This window comes from Jaculus jaculus, chromosome 7, assembly GCF_020740685.1.
Source record: "Jaculus jaculus isolate mJacJac1 chromosome 7, mJacJac1.mat.Y.cur, whole genome shotgun sequence".
Classification (NCBI taxonomy): domain Eukaryota; kingdom Metazoa; phylum Chordata; class Mammalia; order Rodentia; family Dipodidae; genus Jaculus; species Jaculus jaculus.
In genome coordinates, this window is record NC_059108.1 from 103,585,896 (window position 1) to 103,602,015 (window position 16,120).

Here is a 16,120-nt window from a genome sequence, read left to right on the forward strand (position 1 = left end):
TGATGAATGGGTCAATGAAGAAATCAAGAAGGAAATCAAAAAATTTATAGAGTCAAATGATAATGAGAACACAACATACCAAAATCTCTGGGACACAATGAAGGCAGTTCTAAGAGGTAAATTTATAGCCTTAAGGGCCTATATTAAGAAATTAGAAAGGTCGCAAGTAAACGACCTAATGCTTCGCCTTAAAGCCTTGGAAAAAGAAGAACAAGGCAAACCAAAAATCAGTAGACGGGAAGAAATAATAAAGATTAGGGCAGAAATTAATGAAATAGAAACAAAAAGAACAATCCAAAGAATTAATGAAACAAAGAGTTGGTTCTTTGAAAGGATAAACAAGATTGATAAACCCTTAGCAAATCTGACCAAAAGAAAGAGAGAAGAGACACAAATTAATAAAATCAGAGATGAACAAGGTAACATCACAACAGATTCCAGAGAAATTCAAAAAATCATAGGGACATACTATAAAAGCATATACTCCACAAAACATGAAAATCTGAAAGAAATGGATGATTTCCTTGATCTATATGACCTACCTAAATTAAATCAAGATGAGATTAATCACTTAAATGGACCTATAACAAACATGGAGATCTGAACAGTTATCAATAATCTCCCAACTAAAAAAAGCCCAGGCCCAGATGGATTCACTGCTGAATTTTACCAGACTTTTAAGGAAGAGTTAACACCATTGCTTCTTAAGCTTTTCCAGGAAATAGAAAAAGAAGGAATTCTACCAAACTCCTTCTATGAGGCCAGCATCAACCTGATACCAAAACCAGGCAAAGATAGAACAAAAAAAGAAAATTACAGACCAATCTCACTCATGAACATAGATGCAAAAATTCTCAACAAAATAATGGCAGACAGAATATAAGAGTATATCAAAAAGATCATTTACCCTGACCAAGTAGGCTTTATCCCAGAGATGCAGGGATGGTTCAACATACGCAAATCTATAAATGTAATACATTACATAAACGGGTTGAAGGACAAAAATCACATGATCATCTCATTAGACGCAGAGAAAGCATTTGACAAAATCCAACATCCCTTCATGATAAAAGTCCTACAGAGACTGGGAATAGAAGGAACATATCTCAATATAATAAAGGCTATTTATGACAAGCCTACAGCCAACATATTACTAAATGGGGAAAAACTGGAAGCTTTTCCACTAAAATCAGGAACAAGACAAGGGTGTCCACTGTCCCCACTTTTATTTAATATAGTTTTGGAAGTCTTAGCCATAGCAATAAGGCAAGAGACACACATAAAAGGGATACAAATTGGAAAGGAATAGATCAAGTTATCATTATTTGCAGATGACATGATTCTATACATAAAGGACCCTAAAGACTCTACTAGCAAACTGTTAGAGCTGATCAAAACCTACAGCAATGTAGCAGGATACAAAATAAATACACAGAAATCAGTAGTCTTCATATATGCTAACAACAAACACACAGAGGATGAAATCAGAATCACTCCCATTCACAATTGCATCAAAAAAAAAAAAGTACCTTGGAATAAACCTAACCAAGGAAGTAAAGAATCCCTACAATGAGAACTTTAAAACATTCAAGCGAGAAATTGCAGAAGGTACTAGAAAGTGGAGAAACATCCCTTGTTCCTGGATTGGAAGAATCAATATTGTGAAAATGGCAATCTTACCTAAAGCAATCTACACATTTAATGCAATCCCTATCAAAATTCCAAAGGCTTTCTTCATGGAAATAGAAAAAACAATCCAAAAATTCATCTGGAATCACAAAAAAACCTCGAATATCTAAAATAATACTGAGCAACAAAAATGAGGCTGGTGGTATCACCATACCTGATTTTAACCTATACTACAGAGCCATAGTAACAAAAACAGCATGGTACTGTCACAAAAACAGACATGTAGATCAGTGGAACAGAATAGAGGACCCAGATGTAAGCCCAAGTAGCTATAGCCACCTGATATTCGATAAAAATGCCAAAAATACTCATTGGAGAAGAGACAGCCTCTTCAGCAAATGGTGTTTTGAAAACTGGATATGTATCTGCAGAAGGATGAAAATAGATTCTTCTCTCTCGCCATGCACAAGAATTAAGTCCAAATGGATTAAAGACCTTAACATCAGACCTGAAACTCTGAAACTGCTAGAGGAAAAAGTAGGGGAAACCCTTCAACATATTGGTCTTGGCAAAGACTTTCTGAATACAACCCCAATTGCTCAGGCAATAAAACCACAGATTAATCACTGGGACCTCATGAAATTACAAAGATTTTGCACTGCAAAGGACACAGTGAAAAAAGCAAAGAGGCAACCTACAGAATGGGAAAAAATCTTCACCAGCTATATATCTTATAGAGGATTAATATCTAGGATATACAAAGAACTCAAAAAGTTAAATAATAAGGAATCAAACAAGCCAATCAAAAAATGGGCTATGGAGCTAAATAGAGAGTTCTCAAAGGAAGAAATACGAATGGCATATAAGCATCTAAAAAAATGTTCTACGTCACTAGTCATCAGGGAAATGCAGATTAAAACTACATTGAGATTCCATCTCACTCCTGTCAGATTGGCCACCATCATGAAAACAAATGATCATAAATGTTGACGGGGATGTGGAAAAAAAGGAACCCTTCTACACTGCTGGTGGAAATGCAATCTGGTCCAGCCATTATGGAAAACAGTGTGGAGGGTCCTAAAACAGCTAAAGATTGATCTACCATATGACCCAGCTATAGCACTCCTAGCCATATATCCAAAGGACTCATCTCATTTCCTTAGAAGTACGTGCTCAACCATGTTTATTGCTGCTCAATCTATAATAGCTGGGAAATGGAACCAGCCTAGATGTCCCTCAACAGATGAGTGGATAATGAAGATGTGGCACATTTATACAATGGAGTTCTACTCAGCAGTAAAGAAAAATGAAGTTATGAAATTTGCAGAAAAATGGATGGACCTGGAAAGTATTATACTAAGTGAGGTGACCAGGCCCAGAAAGCCAAGCGCCACATGTTCTCTCTCATATGTGGATCCTAGCTACAGATGATTGGGCTTCTGCGTGAGAAGGAAAATACTTAGTAGCAGAGGCCAGTAAGGTAAAAAGGAGACATAAAGGGTAGAGAAAGGAAGGGAAGAGGATACTTAATAGGTTGATATTGTATATATGTAATTACAATGATTGTAATGGGGAGGTAATATGATGGAGAATGGTATTTCAAATGGGAAAGTGGGGGGTGGGGAGGGAGGGAATTACTATGAGATATATTTTATAATCATGGAAAATGTTAATAAAAATTTAAAAAAAAAAAAGAAAGAAACCCAAACTCACACAAGTGCAATAGTGGCACACAGCCATGGTGGGTAACCAACTGCTCTTAGATTGGCTAGCGTTTTCAGAAAACTTCTATTAAACTTCTCTCTGGAATGTCTGCTCTGGGGAAAACCAACTGCTCTCTAATTGGACTGAAGGCCCTCTATATGGGAGGGAATACATGCTTGGTACTGAAAACCTGATCAAAAGCCTATGGCAGGGGAGGTCATGAGCCTTAGGAGTATAAAGCCTGCTCTTTTCTGGATAAATACATATATTATTCTCACCAAACTGCCCTGAAATCACTTAATGCTCATAGTCACATATTAATGATACTCTCACTTCTGTTTAGAGAAGCTTCTCTTTTCAGGCAATGACCACTGGGATGACCCAAAAGGCAACACAGTGCTGAGAAGAAGGGATGGAGGAGTGTCCAGCACGTTTTTATCTCACACCCTCTAAGGCTCAGAGTCTATTGCAGAAGAGTTGGCAGAAAAAAAAATTTAATAGCCAAAGGAGGGATACCACTTCTTGTATCCAACTGTCTGGACAGAAATTGGCCTCCATATCCAGGACATCACAGTATCTATCAGTACCTACACAAGACATTCATAATAGGAAAAAAAGACAATGACATCGAAATAAAAGACAGACTAATGGAGAAAAGGAGAAGATATAATGGAGAGCAGAGATGTAAAGGGGAAAGTGGGGGAGGGGAATCATGGTTTATTGTCTGTAAGTATAAAAGTTATTAGTAAATACATACATACATACATATGTATGTATGTATGTGTGTGTCTGGTGTCATTATCTGGACTCAGTTCAGCCAGCCTGCAGTTAATCAATCTGAGAAAGCAGGGGTTTGTCATACAGGCTTACTTGTGTCATGTGTCATCACCTGGGAATTATGGAATGCTGAAAGACATAAAACTTCTGCTGGTAAGAAGAGGAGGAAGGGCTGGATAGATGGCTTAGAGGTTAAGGCACTTGCCTGCAAAGCCTAAGGATTCATGTTAGACTCTCCAGGCCCCACATAAGCTGATACAAGGGCACACATGCACACAAGGGTGTACATGTGTCTGGAGTTCAATTGCAGTGGCTAGAGGCCCTGGTGTAGCAATTCTCTTTCAAGCTCTCTCATTTAAAAAACAAAAAAGGCTTGCCAGGCATGGTGGCAGACACCTTTAATCCCAGCACTAGGGAGGCAGAGGCAGGAGAACTGCAGTAAATTCAAGAACACCCTGAGATTACATAATCAATTCCAGAATTCCAGGTCAGCCTGAGGTAGAATGAAACCCTACCTCAAAAAACAAAACAAAAACAAAAACAAAAAAGCCAGTCTGTTGAGCTTGCCAGAAAAGAAGAGGAGGAAGAAGAGGAAACAAAATACCAAGTAGACCAAAACAGTGGCTGCCATGGTAGAGGGACAAAGTAAACATAAGGTCAGAGAAAAGAAGTGAAACCAGATAGTTTGGGGCTTTGTAAACCATAGTTCACAGTTTAACTTTTTTCTAAGAACAATGTAAAGTCATGAAAGATGTAAATTAAAATATGATGTGGTCTAATTTATATTTTTATGAGGTCATTATGGTTGCCATGGGAAAACAAATTGAGAGAGCAAGAATAGACTTCAATTAGGAGGTGACTACATGCATGCAGGCAAAAGATGATGGTGGTTTATCCCTGGAAGCAGCAGTAAAAGTACTTAAAAATAAGCCGGGTGTGGTGGCACACACCTTTAATCCCAGCACTCGGGAGGCAGAGGTAGGAGGATCACCGTGAGTTTGATGCCATCCTGAGATTACATAGTGAATTCCAGGTCAGCCTCAGCTAGAGTGAGACCCTACCTCACCAACAAAACAAAACAAATTTAAAAAAAAAACCTGAAGGATAGACTCAACATATGCTTAGAGTTATGCATGAGAAAATTTGTCAACATATCAGATAAGGAGAATGAGGTAGGAGAAAAATAAACAAAAAATCTATTGTCTGAACACTGTATCTCCCTTGGAATACATTTACAAAGTCAGGCTCTGAAAAATGGGTTCTGAGAGGAAAAAAAAATGGAGGATCATGCTTTGGATATGGTGAGCCTATGATACCTATTAGAGTCATACCAAACTGTAGTAGTGCATGCTGTCTTACGCTCGCCTGATCACTCTTCAAGAGCATAATAATAATGCTTTCAGAATCTAGGAATAATGGCTGCTAGTGACTCATACATGAGTTCTTAGACATTACCCTTGACCCAAGGAAATGGACCTGTCCAAGGGTAGTCCTGGAAGGTGGCCATATTCAATTATTGTCTGTTGCAGGGATGAATGGCCTCCATCCCTTACCTCAATATGGAAACTACTTTGAAGGGATGCCTAGTACCAGCTCATGACCTTGGCTGAGATTGCTGTGATGATGTCACTCGCGCTTGCTCGCGCTCTCTCCCTCTCCCTCTCCCTCTCTCTCTCTCTCTCTCTCTCTCTCTCTCTCTCTCTCTCTCTCTCGTCCAAAACTTGCCTCCCTCACTTCTTTACAAGTTCCCCTTGAAATGGTCTTTATGTGCACATGATCTGGGAACATTTGGAGCCACTGAGAAAGCAGAATCTAAAAAATGTTGGAGACAGCCCAACTGCTGACTGCCTGTCTAGTAACAAAGGACTAATTACTGGTGGTAGGTATAGTACTTAAGCCCTTGGCATTTAGTAGCTGCACAGCAGTTAAATTTTTCCTGGTAATGAACCAGGATGGGACACTGGCAGTCAATAACATTTGACCACCTGCACACACAGGTGTATCATCTGGGGCATTTCAGGAGTAGTCAGCAGAAGGAAAATGGAATCAAATGGCTTTTGCTGATTGCTATCAATTTATCAATGAGAAAGATGGGGGAATACTGAGGGTGATTAATCACTATCTCAAGATTAATTATTAAAACAAAAAGGCCCTGCTGATAACATATAAACACAATGTCATCCTGTAGCCAAAGAAAGAAAAAGAAAAAAAAATAGGTTCAGGACATGATTATAAAGATAGCAGAGCCAAAGAAAAAGTGGACTTCTTAACAATGTTAGGTCTAACTATACCAAGATCAGAGTTCTGGCTGGAAAAAAAAAAAAAAGTCTTAAGACTTGATATGAAGGTAGAAATTAGAGTTATGCTTTTAAAATACTGAAGCCTTCCAGAGAAGTATTCTAGCTCTGAATGTTGAAGCCTAGGATAGGACCTCTTCCTTGCAAATATGTAAATGCTGCAATCTTAGAGGACAATGTAAGTTCCCTCTCAGGGTCCACCCCAGCACCTTTTCTTCCCCTAAGATCAGTAACAAAATCAAAATAAAACCAAGACAGAAACTGTTGGATCTATAGGAAGGAAAAGCTTGTAGTCTGAAGGAGCTTGGAAACAGTGGCTACTCACCAGCAGGGCAGGGAGCATGTGTAGGGGTTGGATCCAGAGGGAGGGAGCTTGATTGACAGATTGGAAAACAGAGTTTCTACAGGGACAAGGGATTTAACACTCTTGAAAAGCTTTCAAAGAGACAAGCCCAAGTGTACAGCTATGAGACTTGGAAAAGTTAGAATCCCTCACTAAGTCACAGAAATTCTAGAACTGCAATAGTAAATGATAGACAAAGAGATCAAAGATATGCTCAGCCATAGGTTCAAAAGGCCTGAGTCCACACGGTCTCTCTTTAGGCACTGACTATAGGATACCTTATGCCTAGGCCACCCTGCACCACTGGTAAAGGGGGAGCCATTGGCACACAATGTGACTAGGAGGCCTGGCTCCTGCACCACACTGTGGCCATCTGTGTCCTGGCTAAGGGAGATGCTGTGCCTGCCCACCAATGACCACATCCTGAGTAAAGGAGACACTTTGTCCATGCATTGTTCACTGTTGCACTGGACCCAGGAGGCCTTGTGCACATACCATTTCTTGCTGTGCATGGAGTAAAAGAGATCTCAGGGCTGGAGAGATGGCTTAGCGGTTAAGCACTTGCCTGTGAAGCCTAAGGACCCTGGTTCGAGGCTAGGTTCTACAGGTCCCACGTTAGCCAGATGCACAAGGGGGCGCACGCGTCTGAAGTACGTTTGCAGAGGCTGGAAGCCCTGGCGCGCCCATTCTCTCTCTCCCTCTATCTGTCTTTCTCTCTATGTCTGTCGCTCTCAAATAAATAAATAAATAATTTAAAAAAAATTAAAAAAAAGAGATCCCACACTGTGCCATCATTCACCATGCCCTGTGACTAGGAGGCGCTGTCCATGCACCACTGCTCACTGTGTCCATGGATCAAGAAAACCTTGTGCCCATACCACCTCTCGCCACACCACAAGTGAAGGAGGCCCTGCACCATGTGCTGCTTACTGCATCCTAAGTCTAGAAGGCCCTGGGCCTACACCATCCCTTGTCATGCACCAGGGAAAGGAGTCCCCATACCTTTGCCACTGCTTGCTGTGCCTTGGATCCAACAGGACGTGAGACAACACACTTCACACTGTACCCCAAGTACTTGAGCCACCTCTTGCTCTGTGGGTGTAAAGGAGGTCCCACACCTGTGGCCTTGCTCACTGTGCCGCAGGTCCCCAGGTCTTGCCCCTGCAGCTACACATCTTTCCTATCTCCCAGTCCAAGCACCCCTGCACCTGCACCCACCCCACTGCTCTCAGCCTCTGTGACAACGGCATTGCTCAGTATAAACCAGCATCAATCCTGTATGTGAACTCCGCCCAGGATCACAAGCGTAATACAAAAGGGCCTTTTACAGCTAGGCATAGCTAAATTTGCAGATAAATAAGTGGGAAGCACCACTGTGACTCAGTCTAAGTAGCTGTAAGAAATGCAATCACTAGTGAAGTGGCCTGTAGGGAGTCCTATGGAAGACAAACCACCAACTAGTACTGGTAAAAGATTATGGCAGCAGGGCACTTGCCTGCAAAGCCTAAGGACCCAGCAGTGGCTAGAGGCTCTGGAACCCCGTTCTTTCTTTCTCCTCTCTCCCCACCCCCACCAAATAAATACAATAAAAGTGGTTTTATTTAAGGTTATATCTGGGAGTCACATCCATCAGATGAGAACACAACAAAGAAACACAAATAATATGAGGAAACAATTCACCATGACACTTTCTTTTCCAGCCTTCCAACTGGCCTATAAAAAGGCCAAAAATAAAGTAAGAATTCTGAATTCTACTTCTAAAAAAAATCAGTAAGCATATAGAAGATTCAAATTATAAGATGAATTTACTAAAGAAATCCATTCAAGATCCTGACAAGACAGTCTCCAATGTGAACAAAACTGTTACCATCTTGAAGGAGAAAGTCCAAAACATAGAGGATAAATTCAGCAATGAAAACAAATGACTGAAGAAGAGCCAAACTGGAATTCTGAAAATAAAGGAAAGTGTAAAATAAAAATCACAAAAGAGAGCATCACTAACAGACAAGACCATGCAGAAAAATAAAATTGAGAGGTAGAAGACTAAGTTAGGACAACAATATTCACAGATATATAAAAAATAATAATAATGCTAGGTGTGGTGGCTTGAACCAGATGTCCCCAATAAGCTTATGTGTTTTGAATGCTTCATTACCAGTGGGCGGGACTTTGAAAGTGGAGCCTCCTGGAGGAGGTGGACTGCTGAAGATAGGCTTTGGGGGATATAGCCAGCTCCCTCTTGCCAAAGTTTAATTCACTCACTTGTTGCTAGTTTCCAGATACTGTGGCAAGATTGTGATGTCCAGCTTCTGCTCTCCCATCCTTTTCTTGCCATCATGAGGCTTCCTCTAGAGACCTTAAGCTGAAATAAACCCTTTCCTCCCATTGGCTGCTTTTGGTCAGGTGTCTTGTCCCTGCAACAGGAAAATAACTACAACATTAGTGTCTCTTGCCTCTGCAAATCAATCCCCATCCCCATAAAAATATGTTTCTCCATCTATAACATTAGTGGATAAAATCAGGAGAATCATTAATGAACAGTGAAGAGAAGAGAAATTTCCTTATCAAAAAATTATAATCCAGGCTAGGGTTAGCAGTTGAAAGCACATGCTTGAAAAACCTGCCAGCTTGGGTTCAATGCCCTAGCAACCACATAAAGCCAGATGCAAATTGGTGCATACATCTGTGATCCCAAAGCACCCAGAACAATGGAGCTGGAGCCAGGAGAATCTAAAGCTTATGGGAAAACTAGTCTGACATCCATCTTCAGTCTGGCAGTTCATATGCAGCACAAGAGGCCCTGTCCCAAAGTAGTTAGAGAAAAGACACTTCAAAGTTTCCCTCTGACCTCCATATACATGTCATGGCACACAGGCCCATACATACACAACACACAAACACTAAATTAATGTCAGTAAGTAAAACATTTTAAGTCAGCACTCTCTAATTTCTCTATCAGAGGCATTTTTTTTTTCAAACCAATAACCTTGGCCAAGTTCCTGGACCAAAGACCCTGAAGTAACAAATGTATTTGGTAATGATTAGCCTATGTTTTGCCAAATAAACCTATGATTATGTGTTTCAGTAACCATACATGGAGGAAAGTGAAATACCAAGAACTTTTGAGGACTGCTGGACACAAGCTCCAAATTGACATCGATACTGGAAGACAGGAAATGTCACAGTGACCCTATAAGAGTAGCACAACAAGAGGTCAGATAAATAGCTCCACCCCAAGTCCATCTCCAATTGAGTCCATAGGGTCCAGGACACAACCAGTATGCATTTACTTGGTTCCGCAAAAATATGAACCACTACTACATTGGCGGAATTCTCACATTGGTTTATTCCCCCCCGCCCCCAGAATAATAGTAATAAAGGTGAAAACCAAAGAGGAACCTCTGAGCACCCCAACCCAAATTGTCAAAATTGCTTCTTATTTCTGGGAGGCCAGTCCTTTTCTCTATTCCAGCCTTCAATTGACTAAGGCCCACCCACATTGTGGGGAACAACCTGCTGTACCCATAGTCCACAGATTTAAATGTCATCCAAAATGCCCTCAGAAGCATCCTAAAAATTGACCTCACACCTTACACTACAACCCAACCACAAGAACACAAAATTAATCATTATATCTCTTTCAAACTTTGTGCTTCCTAATTATCAAAAAATCTCCCAACTAAAATTCCAGGTCCAGATGGATTCACTGGTGAATTTTACCAGACCCTCATGAAAGAACTAACACCATAGCTCCTTAAACTTTTCCATAAAGTAGAAAAAGAAGGAATTCTACCAAACTCCTTATACAAAGCCAGCATCACCCCAAAACCAGGCAAGGATAGAACAAAAAAAAAAAAAAATACAGACAAATCTCTCTCATGAACATACATGCAAAAATTTTCAACAAAATATTGGCAAACAGAATACAAGAATATATCAGAAAGATCATTTACCCTGACCAAGTAGGCTTTATCCCAGAGATGCAGGGATGGTTCAACATACACAAACTTATAAATGTAATACATTATATAAATGGACTGAAGGACAAAAATCACATGATAATCTCATTAGATGCAGAGAAAGCATTTGACAAAATCCAACATCATGATCAAAGTCCTACAGAGACTGGGAATAGAAGGAACATATCTCAACATAATAAAGGCTATATATGACAAACCTACAGCCAACATATTCCTAAATGGGGAAAAACTGGAAGCTTTTCCACTAAAATCAGGAACAAGACAAGGGTGTCCATTGTCCCCACTTTTATTTAATATAGTACTAGAAGTCTTAGCCATAGCAATAAGGCAAGAGATGAACATAAAAGGGATACAAATTGGAAAGGAAGAGATCAAGTTATCATTATTTGCAGATGACATGAGTCTATATATAAAGGACCCTAAAGACTCTACAAGCAAACTGTTAGAGCTGATAAACACCTATAGCTATGTAGCAGGATATAAAATAAGCACACAGAAATCAGTAGCCTTCCTATATGCTAACAACAAACTTGCAGAGGATTAAATCAGAGAATCACTCCCATTCACAATTACATCAAAAAAAAAAAAAAAAAAAGTACCTTGGAATAAACCTAACCAAGGAAATGAAGGACCTCTACAATGAAAATTTTAAAACACTCAAGTGAGAAGTTGCAGAAGACACCAAGAAATGGAAAGACATCCCTTGTTCTTGGATTGGAAAAATCAATATTGTGAAAATGGCAATCTTATCAAAAGCAATCTACACATTTAATATAATCCCCATCAAAATCCCAATGGCATTCTTCATGGAAATGGAAAAACAATCCAAAAATTCATTTGGAAGCACAAAGAAATCTCAAATATCTAAAACAAGACTGAGCAACAAAAATAGGGTTGGTGGTATTACCATACCTGATTTTAACCTACACTATAGAGAGATAGTAACAAAAACAGCATGGTACTGGCACAAAGGCAGACATGTAGATCAATGGAACAGAATAGAGGACCCAGTTGTAAATAGAGGTAGCTACAGCCACTTAATCTTTGACAAAAGTGCCAAAAATACTCATTGGAGAAAAGACAGCCTCTTCAGCAAATGCTGCTGGGAAAACTGGATATTTATCTATAGAAGAATGAAAATAGATTTCTTCTCTCTCTATCCACATACAAGAATTAAATCCAAATGGATTAAAGAATCTAATGAGACCTAAAACTCTGAAACTGCTTGAGGAAAAAGTATAGGTATTGGCAAAGACTTTTTGAATATAACCCCAATTGCTCAGGCAATAAAACCACAGATTAACTGCTGGGACCTCATGAAATTACATAATTTTGTACAGCAAAGGACATGGTGAATAAAGCAAAGAGGCAACCTACAGAATGGGAAAAAAATCTTTGCCAGCTACACATCTGATAGAGGATTAATATCTAGTTTATACAAATAATTCAAAAAATTAAATAATAAGAAATCAATAAACCCAATTAAAATGGACTACAGAACTAAATAGAGAGTTGTCAAAAGAAGAAATACAGATGGCATATAAGCATCTAAAAATATGTTCTATCTCCCTAGTCATCAGGGAAATGCAGATTAAAACTACAGTGAGCCGGGCATGGTGGCATATGCCTTTAATCCCAGCACTCGGAAGGCAGAAGCAGGAGGATCACCATGAGTTCGAGGCCACTCTGAGAGTACATAGTGAATTCCAGGTCAACCTGGGCTAGAGTGAGACCCTACCTCAAAAACAAACAACAACAACAAAAAAACTATGTTAAGATTCCATCTCACTCCTGTCAGATTGGCTACCATCATGAAAACAAATGAACATAAATGCTCATGAAGATGCAGAAAAAGAGGAACCCTTCTACGCTATTGGTGGGAATTCAATCTGGTACACTCATTGTAGAAATCAATGTGGAGATTCCTAAAACAGCTAAAACTAGATTTACCATATGACCCAGCTATAGCACTCCTAGGCGTATATCCTAAGGACTCATCTCACTACCTTAGAGATACTTGCTTAACCATATTATTGCCACTCAATTCACAATAGTTGAGAAATGGAACCAACCTAGATGTCCCTCAACTGATGAGTGGATAATGAAGATATGGCACATTTATACAATGGAGTTCTACTCACCAGTAACTGTGGGCTAACTCCACAATGCACGACCCACTTACATCAACAAGGAGGGGCCATTAGGAGGGAGTAGTTCATGGATGAGCCTAAACAATGGTACCAAACTGCCTGTATTTGCTGAAAAGAAAACTAATTAATTTTTAAAAAGAAAAATGAAGTTATGAAATTTGCAGGAAAATGGATGGATCTGAAAGGATTATACTAAGTGAGGTAACCCAGGCCCAGAAAACCAAATGTTGCATGTTCTTTCTCATATGTGGATCCTAGCTACAGATGATTGGACTTCAGTATATGCCATCTGTATTTCTTCTTTTGACAACTCTCTATTTAGTTCTGTAGTCCATTTTAATTGGGTTTATTGATTTCTTATTATTTAATTTTTTACTCTGTAGTAAAGGCCAGTAAGCTAGAAAAGAGATATAAAGTGAAGAGAAAGGAAGGGAGGGGGTACTTAATAGGATGGTATTATATATATGTAAGTAGAAGAATAGGTTAATGGGGTTGAAAAGGCCCAATTAGGTCAGGGGATGAGATTGAGTAAAGGAAAGGTGAAGGGTGGGCTAATTAAAATCTAAGAAGATATAAATAAGTCATATGGAAACCTACTTTTTTTTGGACAAAGGAACACAGAGGAGCCATAGATTGTTACTAGAAAATTTTCAGTGCCAGGGATGGGATACCTTCCAATGAGTGTTGGCCAGGGAGGTCCCTGATACCCCCAAAACATTACAGGCTACTGCCAAGGCCCTTGGTTTCTGACCAGATATAGATGGTAAGACCCTATTGCTGAAGACTCCACATACTTGGGCTGGAAGACCACTGAGAAATCCTGCTGGAACTGAGCTGATAACCTCCTCCATGTAGACCAGCTGACAGAAAGCTGGAAGAAGCCATTCTACATGCAGTTTAATGGGATAAAGAGAAATCACCAGTGAAGTTACTCAACAGTGGACACTGCCAGCTTTATATTTGACCAGCCAGGCCAAATGAGCCAATGGGTGCAATAGTGGCACATTTTTCATGGTGGAAACCAACTGCTTTCTAATTGGATTGGAGGCCTGCGCCATGGGAGGGAATACATCCCTGATACTGAAAACCTACACCAGGGGTAGTAATGAGTTCTAAGGGTGTAACGTCTGCTGCTGTCAGGCTAAATGTAAATGATATGTTCATCAAACTTCCCAGTAAGGACTTCTCTTAATGTTCATATCCATATATTAATGCTACTCTCACTTTTGGTAGAGAAGCTTCTCTTTTCAGATGGCAGTGACCTTGGGATGACTCAGAAGGCACCATGGTGCTGAGAAGAAGTGACAGAGGAGTGCTCAGCACTGAAATATCTCTACCACACCTTCCAAGGCTCAGGGCCCATTGCAGAAGAGGTGGTGGAAAGAATCTAAGAGCCAAAGGAAGTGTACGACTCCTTACAATGTGCTTCTCCAGATACAAAATGGCCTGGATATCCATGACCTCACAGTGCCTGACACTACCTACACAAGACCATCATAATAGGAAGAAAATATGATATATCAAAATAAAAGAGACTGACTGAGAGGGGGAGAGGATATGATGGAGAATGGAGTTTCAAAGGGGAAAGTGGAGAGAGGGAGAACATTGCCATGGGATACTGTTTACAATCATGGAAGTTAATAATAAATAAATAATAAAAAATGTGCTTTCTGTTCCTGAAATTCTGAGTTTAGACAAAAAATACTTCCAAAAGAGAAAATGTGAGGTGGAGGAAAATTTATCCATATTTTTATATATATCTGATGCTAAGTTTCCTCAGGTTCCCTATGTCCAGGACTAATAGGCAAGGACAGAAGTCCACTGTTCCAGCAGGGGTGATGACCCTAGACAACAGGCCACTGCATAGGGTGCTGTTAGATATGGGTCAGGGAAGAAAGTGTACAACACTGAGGTGACCCACTGGGCTGTGCCTGTACTCTGTACCTTTATTTGGACACTAAATGGAAAAGTTTTGCTACCATTGCTTGAGAAAGGCACCATGGCAAAGAGCTCAGACCCCTTATGAATGCAGATCTGAGTGACCTCACCAGGTAAGTCAACTAGACTGAGAGAAAAGTGCTGAGTGTGGGGGAAGCTTAGAGGAGGGAGGTGGGTTATAGTAGCAGACGTAAGAATAGCTACAGCTTTAGCAGATGTAGTTTAGATCAACAACCATCCTCTTTCTCCTACAAAAAGGAACCAAAGAGAATAACAGAAGAGCTACTCTCAAAAATCAGTAAATTCATATGAAGTAATTGGGCTCAAAGGTCTGGCAGAAGTGGAACCTAATATGTGCTCTGGTACAACACCTATATGCCCTTCCCAAAACAAAGTACTCATTTTAAACGTGATGTACGTTGTGGCTGCTCACAGCAGAACCTCTTAGAATTGCCTTCAGCTGAATGGAGTCCCTTAACTTCTAGGTTTCTTTCCCTTCCAGGGGAAGTTATCACCTAAAGATAGTCAATTCATATATAAATAAGGCAGCTGGGGCTGGTGAGATGGCCTAGAAATTAAGGCACTTGAGTAAGGACCCAGGATCAATTTCCCAGTACCTATGTAAGCCAGATGCACAATTTGGTGTATGTGTCTGGACTTTGTTTGCAGTGGCTACAGGCCCTAGCACAACCATTCTCTCTCACACACACACCCATTCAATCTCTCTCTCTCCCTCCTTATCTCTTTCAAAGGAATAAAATAAAAATTTTAAAAGAAGGCAAGTTCTCACTTTGGCAGCACATATACTAAAATTGGAACGATACAGAGAAGATTAGCATTGCTCCTGCACAAGGATGACATGCAAATTCATGAAGTGTTTCATATATATATATTTATATATTGCTGACATACCTGAATAGCATCTCAAGGCTTAGACAATAGAGAGGGTAGGGCTTGTGGGGAGGAAAGAGTAGGGAGGACACAAAACTGAACCCAAATTTAACTGGCACCATAGAATCCTATATCCTGGAAGTCAGACTAAAAAGTGAAACCCTCAAAAGGACCTTACAGGGAGCACCTGAATCGAAGGGCCCTGGAGAGGGTGAGATAAAACCTAACCTCAAATTTGTCCTGTTTCTCTTTCATATCCACATAATGATTCTGCTTTCCATTATCAAGCTCCCACTAACCTTAGACTATAAGAGGGTCTGTACCATTTAAATTCTTTCTAAATTAATAATGGTTAATCTATTTAACTGGTGCTGATTTCATTTCCATTGGAGAATCTGCTTCTCTTTGTCA

At 39.9% G+C, this 16,120-nt stretch overlaps 1 non-coding gene across 1 annotated transcript; it reads left to right on the top strand.

Moving 5' to 3' along the window:
* The first annotated feature begins 15,600 nt into the window (after positions 1-15,600).
* LOC123462445 lies at positions 15,601-15,707 on the top strand. Its single transcript, XR_006638267.1, has one exon. It is a non-coding gene; the product is annotated as a U6 spliceosomal RNA (small nuclear RNA).
* Positions 15,708-16,120: the final 413 nt, after the last annotated feature.